A 9,923-nucleotide genomic window follows, 5' to 3' on the forward strand; every position below is an offset into this window, starting at 1 on the left:
TCTGAGTGTCCCCTGAAGAAAAGCACTCTATTTCAACCAGGTGACCATGAATTATATCTCACTCTACTGAGGATAACACAGAGATAAAGAACGGATGTTGTTTGAATGCCAGCAAACATACACTGCAATGCTTTGTTCTACAATGATTCCCGAGTACGTGTTACTGGCCTGGAGTGGTAAAGTGTCCTACCATGAAGGACGCAATAAGGCTGCCCTCTCCAGAAACCTTTTGCAAAGGCTTTGGGAGTACATCCAGGAGAGCCGCGAATGCCAGGGCAAAGTAATCCTTTCACATGCTTGCTTTTAAACCATGTATAGTATTTTAAAAGGTACACTCACCGGAGGTCCCTTCTCCACCTGCTGGGTCCAGGAGGCAGCCTTGGGTGGGTTCGGGGGGTACTGGCTCCAGGTCCAGGGTGAGAAACAGTTCCTGGCTGTCAGGAAAACCGGTTTTTCCGCTTGCTTGCTGTGAGCTATCTACAACCTCATCATCATCATCTTCTTCGTCCCCAAAACCTGCTTCCGTATTGCCTCCATCTCCATTGAAGGAGTCAAACAACACGGCTGGGGTAGTGGTGGCTGAACCCCCCAAAATGGCATGCAGCTCATCATAGAAGCGGCATGTTTGGGGCTCTGACCCAGAGCGGCCGTTCGCCTCTCTGGTTTTCTGGTAGGCTTGCCTCAGCTCCTTCAGTTTCACGCGGCACTGCTTCGGGTCCCTGTTATGGCCTCTGTCCTTCATGCCCTGGGAGATTTTGACAAAGGTTTTGGCATTTCGAAAACTGGAACGGAGTTCTGATAGCACGGATTCCTCTCCCCATACAGCGATCAGATCCCGTACCTCCCGTTCGGTCCATGCTGGAGCTCTTTTGCGATTCTGGGACTCCATCATGGTCACCTCTGCTGATGAGCTCTGCATGGTCACCTGCAGCTTGCCACGCTGGCCAAACAGGAAATGAGATTCAAAAGTTTGCGGTTCTTTTCCTGTCTACCTGGCCAGTGCATCTGAGTTGAGAGTGCTGTCCAGAGCGGTCACAATGGAGCACTCTGGGATAGCTCCCGGAGGCCAATTCCGTCGAATTGTGTCCACAGTACCCCAAATTCGAGCCGGCAAGGCCGATTTAAGCGCTAATCCACTTGTCAGGGGTGGAGTAAGGAAATCGATTTTAAGAGTCCTTTAAGTCAAAATAAAGGGCTTCATCGTGTGGACGGGTGCAGGTTTACATCGATTTAATGCTGCTAAATTCGACCTAAAGTCCTAGTGTAGACCAGGGCTTAGAGACTAACAAATTTATTTGGGCATAAGCTTTTGTGGGCTAGAACCCACTTCATCAAATGCATGGAGTGGAAAATACAGTAGGCAGGTATAAATATACAGCGCATGAAAAGATGGGAGTTGCTTTACCAAGTAGGGGGTCAGTGCTAATGAGGCCAATTCAGTCAAAGTGGATGTGGCCCATTCCCATCAGTTGACAAGAAGGTGTGAGTATCAACAGAAGGAAAATTATTTTTGTAGTGACCCAGCCACTCCCAGTCTTTATTCAGGCCTAATTTGATGGTGTTAAGTTTGCAAACTAATTCCAGTTCTGCAGTTTCGTGTTGAAGTCTGTTTTTGAAGTTTATTAGTCTTTAAGGTGCCACAAGGACTCCTCGTTGTTTTTACTGATACAGACTAACACGGCTACCCCTCTGAAACCCGTCACCATGCAAGGCACTGAATTTAGCCATATGAAGTGGAAATACATCAACATCATGAAAAAACTCGTGCAGATACAGACAGACATCATCTTCCTTTCCAAATGCAAACAGATGGACACCATACCAAAAGGACTGAAGGTAAAAAATCCATTACAATCAACATACCATACAGTCTATGGTGAGGGATTGTGCCACACACTCTCAAAGAAACTGCGGAACCACCTGATCAACATCCTATACAGCAAACAGAAAAAGATCAAGAATGAACTCTCAAAACTGGAGACTCTCATAAAAAAACAACTTTCCACACAAACTTCCTTGTGGCTGGTTTTACAAAAACTAGACAAGCCATTTACAACACACACTTTGCTTCTCCACAGAGGAAAAAGGACACAAAACTATCTAAACTCCTACATGCCACAAGGGGCCACAACAGTGGTACCCTTAACTCACCCAACAATATTGTTAATCTATCCAGTTATACTCTTAGCCCGGCAGAAGAGCCTGTCCTATCTCAGGGCCTCTCCTTCTGCCCCACCACCTTCACGAACATGATACCGTTCTGCAGTGACCTGGAATCCTACTTTCACCATCTCTGACTCAAGGAATATTTTCACCACACCATTGAGCAGCAAACTAATGCACAGAAACCTTCCTACCAACACTACAAGATTAAGGACTTCTCCTGATGGTCGAAACAACAGACTGGACTTCTACATAGAGTACTTCTGCTGACATGCACGAGCTGAAATTGTGGGAAAGCAGCATCACTTGCCCTATAACCTCAGCCGTGCAGAACACAGTACCAACCACAGCCTCAGGAACAACTCTGACATTATAATCAAAAAGGCTGACAAAGGAGATGCTGTAGTCATCATGAATAGGTTGGAGTATGAATGAGAGGCTGCTAGGCAACTCTCTGACACCACATTCTACAGGCCTTTACCCTCTGATCCCACTGAGGGGTACCAAAAGAAACTGCACCATCTGCTCAAGAAACTCCCTAAAGGAGCACAGGAACAACTCTACACAGACACACCCCTAGAGCCCTGACCAGGGGTATTCTATCTGTTACCCAAGATCCATAAACCTGGGAATCCTGGATGCCCCATCATCTCAAGCATTGGCACCCTGACAGCAGGATTGTCTGGCTATGTGGACCCTCTCCTCAGGCCCTAAGCTACCAGCACTCCCAGCTACCTCCGAGACACCACTGACTTCCAAAGGAAACTACAATCCACTGAATGCATCCGATGAAGTGAGCTGTAGCTCATAAAAGCTTATGCTCAAATAAATTTGTTAGTCTCTAAGGTGCCACAAGTACTCCTTTTCTTTTTGCAAATACAGACTAACACGGCTGCTACTCTGAAACCAACATAATCCATTGGTGATCTTCCAGAAAACACCATCCTAGCCACTATGGATGTAGAAGCTCTTTATGCCAATATCCACACGAGGATGGACTACAAGCTATCAGCAACAGTATCCCAGATAATGTCATGGCAATCCTGGTGGCTGAGTTTTGTGCCTTTGTCCTCACCCACAACTATTTCAGATTTGGAGACAATTTATACCTTCAAGTCAGCGGGACTGCTATGGGTACCCGCATGGCCCCACAGTATGCCAACATTTTTATGCCTGACTTACAACAACTCAGCTCTTGTCCCCTAGCACACCTGATCTACTTGCACTACATTGATGACATCTTCCTCATCTGGACCCATGGGAAGGAGGCCTTTGAGGAATTCCACCTGGATTTCAACAATTTCCACCCCCATCAATCTCAGCCTGGACCAGTCCAACAAGAGATCCACTTCCTAGATACTACAGTACTAATAAGCGATGGTCACATAAACACCATCCTATACCGGAAACCTACTGACCGCTATGCCTACCTACATGCCTCCAGCTTTCATCCAGACCACACCACATGATCCATTGTCTACAGCCAAGCCCTACGATACAACCGCATATGCTCCAACCCCTCCGACAGGGACAAACACCTACAAGATCTCTATCAGGCATTCTTAAAACTACAATACCCACCTGGGGAAGTGAAGAAACAGATTGACAGAGCCAGAAGGGTACCCAGAAGTCACCTACTACAGGACAGGCCCAACAAAGAAAGTAACAGAATGCCATTAGCCATCACTTACAGCCCCCAACTAAAACCTCTCCAGCACATCATCAAGGATCTACAACCTATCCTGAAGGATGATCCCTCACTCTCACAGACCTTGGAAGACAGGCCAGTCCTCGCTTACAGACAGCCTCCAACCTGAAGCAAATACTCACCAGCAAGTACACACCACACAACAAAACCACTAACCCAGGAACCAACCCCTGCAACAAAGCCCGTTGCCAACTCTGTCCGCATACCTATTCAAGGGACATCATCATAGAACCCAACCACATCAGCCACATGATCAAGGGCTCACTCACCTGCACATCTACCAATGTGATACATGCCATCATATGTCAGCAATGCCCCTCTGCCATGTACATTGGCCAAACTGGACAGTCTCTACACAAAAGAATAAATGGACACAAATCAGACATCAAGAACTGTAACATTCAAAAACCAGTAGGAGAGCACTTCAATCTCCCTAGACACTCAATAACAGACTTAAAAGTCACCATTCTTTAACAAAAAAAACTTCAAAAACAGACTTCAACAAGAAACTGCAGAACTGGAATTAATTTGCAAACGTTACACCATCAAATTAGGCCTGAATAAAGACTCAGAGTGGCTGGGTTACTACAAAAGTAATTTTCCCTCTGTTGATATCCACCCCTTCTTGGCAACTGTTGGGAATGGGCTACATCCACCCTAATTGAATTGACCCCCCACTTGGTAAGACAACTCCCATCTTTTCATGTGCTGTATATTTATACCTGCCTACTGTATTTTCCACTCCATGCATCTGATGAAGTGGGTTATAGCCCCCGAAAGCTTATGCCCAAATAAATATGTTAGATGCCACAAGGACTCCTTGTTGTTTTTACTGATACAGACTAACACAGCTACTTCTCTGAAACCAGTGAGGTGGAAAAGTTTGCAGATGATACATAATTACTCAAGGTAGTTAAATCTGTCAAAGTTTGACTCAGACTCACAATTTATCAGACCACTCTGTTTTATTAGCAAAGCTGCTCTGCTAATACATTTAGAAGTGAGCCCCCCGAGTGGGGCTTGTGTCTCTTAATTTATACAGCTTGCTGGAGAACAAGTTACAGAGAAGTTACAGACAAAAGAAGAAAAAGATTTTAGTCACCACCCTTCGAGATCCCTGAGACCAGTCACGTATCTTCAATTACCTCCCACCCTTAACAATCTCCTTTAACAGCTTCCAGTTAACTTAACTAATTGCCCTTCAGTGAGAAAAATATCCCAATGGTTCTAGCTTTCTGCTGTGTCCCGCATAATATACATGAAGCAAAGGGGGAAACATTTCCCCTGGGCTGGAGGGCGGAGGCGAAGCAGCAGTCTGCTATTAGAAGAGCTCAATGTGGAGCTACACGGCCAAGGGAGGCTTTGACAGATGTTTTAACAGTGAGCCAGAGTGGCGTGTGCTGTTGCAGTGTGTTCTACCTGGCCCTGCTCTTTTGTGGTCTGGTAGGAGCTGAGTGGCAATAGCTGTACACGCAGAAATATAACATTGTCAATGCACCTGTTAATTGTGTTTGTGACTGATCCTATGAGTTGTGTGACACTGTGCAGTAATGGGTAACTGGTGGCTTTCAGAACTGCCGAGCACTCAGCAGCATATGTTGTGAAATAATAAAGACGAATCGTGTTCCAAATAATATAATTTTATGTTGTAACAAAATCAGTGCAAAAAATCCTGTGCAATTTAAAAACAAATACATTAAAAACGTAATAAAACTCCCACATGGGAGCTGTGGGAGTGGTGCCTGAAGGCGCAAGGGCAGTGCACAGAGCCTCACTGGCCATCCATGAACCTAGGGGCTGTGGAGACCTGGTGGCCGCTTCCTGGGAACCCCACACCCACACCTGCATCCCACAACCCCCCACACCCCAACCCCCTGCCACAGCCCTGAGCCCCCTCCTGCACCCCAAACCTCTCATCCCCGGCCTCAGCCCAGAGCCCACACCCCCAGACAGAGCCCTCCACCTCTCCTGCATCCCAACCCCCAGGCCCAACCTAGAGCCCTCTCCTGCATCCTGAACCCCTCATTTCTGGTCCCAACTGAAGCCTGCACTCCCAGCCCAGAGCCCATATCCACCCGCATCCCAACCTCCTATCCCAGTCCTGAGCCTGCTCCTGCACCCCAAACCCCTCATCCTCACCCCAGAACCCACATCCCCAGCCAGAGCCCGCACCCCCTTCTGCACTCCAAACCCCTCGGCCCCAGACTGGAGACCTCTCTTGCACCCCAGATGCCACAACCCTGGCCCCATCCCAGAGCCCGTACCCCCAGCAGGAGACCTCAGCCCCCCACACCCCAACCTCCTGCCCCAGCCCAGAGCCCTCTCCCATACCCTGAACCTATACCTCCCCACACCCCAAATCCCTGCCCCAGCAAGCAGCCCTCTCCCCACGCCAACCCTCATCTCTGGCCTCACCCCAGAGCCTGCACCCCCAGCCAGAGCCCACACCCCTCCTGCACCCCAATTCCCTGCCCCAGTCCCAAGCCCCATCCCAGAGCACACACAACCTCCTGCATCCCAACCCCCTGTCCCAGCCCTGAGCCCACTCCCACACTCCAAACCCCTTGACTTCAACCCAGAGCCTCCTCCTGCACCCCAAACCCCTTATCGCCAGCCCCACTGCAGAGCCTGCATCCTCAGCCAGAGCTCTCACTCTCTCTCACACCCCAACACCCTGCTCCAGCTTAGAACCCCTTCCAGCACCCTGAACCCCTCGTTTCTGGCCCCACCACAAACCCCGCATGGCCAGCTGGAACTGTCACCCCCTCCCGCAACCCAACCCCCTACCCCAGCCCAGTGAAAGTGAGTGAGGGTGGTGGAGAACAAGCAACAGAAGGAGGGGAGCTGGAGTGAGTGGGGGTGTGGCCTCATAGATGGGGCGGGCCACAGGCGGGGCCTCAGGGAAGGGATGGGGCAGGGCAAGGGTGTTCGGTTTTGTGCCGTTAGAAAGTTGGCAACCATAGTTCCTGGGGCTTGGACTGTTGGGTAGCGGTACCTGCAGCCCATGTACAGCGGGAAGAAGATCGTTCTCAGCTCTAACTATTCTCCCAGTACCCGCCTCCCTCAGTTCAACACCCCATTCCTGCCCTGAAACCTACCCACGCTTTTTGTACCACCTCAGCTCTACTCCCCCACTATATCCCCTCACTGTATTGCCTCATTTCTATACCCCATCTCCCCTCATCTCTACACCCCCACTGTAACCCCTTCATTTCTACACCTCCTCCCCTCTCAGCTTTACTCCCCCACTGTACCCCCCTCATTTCTACACCCCATCCCCCTCAGCTCTACTCCCCCATTTTATCCACCTAATTTCCACTCGCCATCCCCCCTCACTGTACTCCCCTCATTTCTACACCCCACCCCTACTCAGCTCTACTCCCCTCATTTCTACACCCGGTCCCCCTCAGCTCTACTCCCCCACTGTATCCACCTCATTTCTACACCCCATCCCCCCTCACTGTACTCCCCTCATTTCTACACCCCACCCCTACTCAGCTCTACTTCCCGACTGTACTCCCTTCATTTCCACACCTCATTAGCCTCCGCTCTACTCTCCCACTGTATCCACCTCATTTCTGCACCCCCATCGCCCCTCACTGTACTCCCCTCATTTCTACACCTGATCCCTACTCAGCTATTCTCCCCCACTGTATTCCACACATTTCTACACCCCATCCCCCTCAGCTCTACTCCTCCACTGTATCGACCTCATTTCTACACCCCCGTCCCCCTTCACTGTACTCCCCTAATTTCTACACCCCATCCCTCTCAGTTCTATTCCCCCACTCTATCTCTCTCATTTCTACATCCCATCCCCAAGAGTTCTACTCCCCCACTCTAGCCCTCTGATTTCTACACCCCACCCCCTTCAGCTCTTCTCCCCTCATTTCTACACCCCAACCCTACTCAGCTCTATTCGCTCACTGTACCATCCTCATTTCTACACCCCATCCCTCTCAGCTCTACTCCCCCATTGTATCCACCTCATTTCTACACCCTATCCCCCTTCACTGTACTCCCCTCATTTCTACACCCCATCCCCTTCAGCTCTACTCCCCTATTGTACCTCCCTCATTTCTACACCCCATCGTTACTCAGCTCTACTCTCCTACTGTACCCCCTCATTTCTACATCCCATCCTCCCAGAGCTCTACTCCCCCACTGTAGTCCCCTCATTTCTACACTCCATTCCCCCTTAGTTTTACTCCTCCACTGTATCCCCAGTCAATATGGGGATAGTTGAAATCCCCCTTTATTATTGCTCCTTAAGACTGCTCCTAATTGAACATCTTCAGCTCCAGCCAGGCCTTGGAGGAATCAGATTACCTAGCCTAGCCACTGTGTCCTTGTTTGCCAAGGACTGCAGCCATCAGGCCCCTAGGCTGGGACCCCCAACCGACCCCAGCTTGTTTCACAAGGGCCGCTCCAAAACTGGGCTGGATGGGAATATGGATTTCTTACCACATTCCTCAGTGAATGCTTTCGCTACAGAACCTGGACCACATACTGACTGAGGAATGGACAGCTAAGTCAGCCAGGCCCACAGGATAAGTGTTAGTAATTTTATTTATTATGATAACAAAGCCCTAGCTGGGCTGACACTGGCTGCTCTGAGCATAGGCGCTGACTCCAGGGGGTGATCTAGGGCTAGAGCACCCACAGGGGAAAACTTGTGGGTGCTTAGCACTCACCGGCAGCTCCCTGCCCCGCCCCAGATCACCTCCACCTCCTCCCCTGAGCGTGCGGTGTGTCCGCTTTTTCCCCCTACCTCCCCGGAACTGCGGCCAATGGGAGCTGCTGGGCCAGTGCCTGAGAGTAGCAGTGACGGAGACCACACCAACCACCCACCTAGGAGCTGCTGCTAGAGGGGTGTGCGAGTCGCTTTCGGGAGCTGCCCGAGGTAAGTGCCGCACCCCTCTCCTGCACCCCAACCCCCTGTCCCAGCCCAGAGCCCACCCCTAAACTCCCTCCCAGAGCCCGCACCCCCTCCTGCACCCCAACCCCCTGTCCCAGCCCAGAGCCCACCCCCAAACTCCCTCCCAGAGCCCGCACCCCCTCCTGCACCCCAACCCCCTGCCCCAGCCCAGAGCCCGCCCCCAAACTCCCTCCCAGAGCCCGCCCCCCCTCCTGCACCCCAACCCTCTGCCCCAGCCCAGAGCCCGCCCCCAAACTCCCTCCCAGAGCCCGCCCCCCCTCCTGCACCCCAACCCCCTGTCCCAGCCCAGAGCCCGCCCCCAAACTCCCTCCCAGAGCCCGCACCCCCTCCTACACCCCAACCCCCTGTCCCAGCCCAGAGCCCACCCCTAAACTCCCTCCCAGAGCCCGCACCCCCTCCTGCACCCCAACCCCCTGTCCCAGCCCAGAGCCCACCCCCAAACTCCCTCCCAGAGCCCGCCCCCCCTCCTGCACCCCAACCCCCTGTCCCAGCCCAGAGCCCACCCCCAAACTCCCTCCCAGAGCCCGCCCCCCCTCCTGCACCCCAACCCCCTGCCCCAGCCCAGAGCCCGCCCCCAAACTCCCTCCCAGAGCCCGCCCCCCCTCCTGCACCCCAACCCTCTGCCCCAGCCCAGAGCCCGCCCCCAAACTCCCTCCCAGAGCCCGCACCCCCTCCTGCACCCCAACCCCCTGTCCCAGCCCAGAGCCCGCCCCCAAACTCCCTCCCAGAGCCCGCCCCCCCTCCTGCACCCCAACCCCCTGCCCCAGCCCAGAGCCCGCCCCCAAACTCCCTCCCAGAGCCCGCCCCCCCTCCTGCACCCCAACCCTCTGCCCCAGCCCAGAGCCCGCCCCCAAACTCCCTCCCAGAGCCCGCACCCCCTCCTGCACCCCAACCCCCTGTCCCAGCCCAGAGCCCGCCCCCAAACTCCCTCCCAGAGCCCGCCCCCCCCTCCTGCACCCCAACCCCCTGCCCCAGCCCAGAGCCCGCCCCCAAACTCCCTCCCAGAGCCCGCCCCCCCTCCTGCACCCCAACCCCCTGCCTTGGGAAGGTGTGTGGGGGACGGGGCGGGGCGGGACTTGGGCCCACTCTGGGCACCACCAAAAGCCGGACGAA

The sequence above is a fragment of the Lepidochelys kempii genome, chromosome 20 (genome assembly GCF_965140265.1).
Source record: "Lepidochelys kempii isolate rLepKem1 chromosome 20, rLepKem1.hap2, whole genome shotgun sequence".
Classification (NCBI taxonomy): domain Eukaryota; kingdom Metazoa; phylum Chordata; order Testudines; family Cheloniidae; genus Lepidochelys; species Lepidochelys kempii.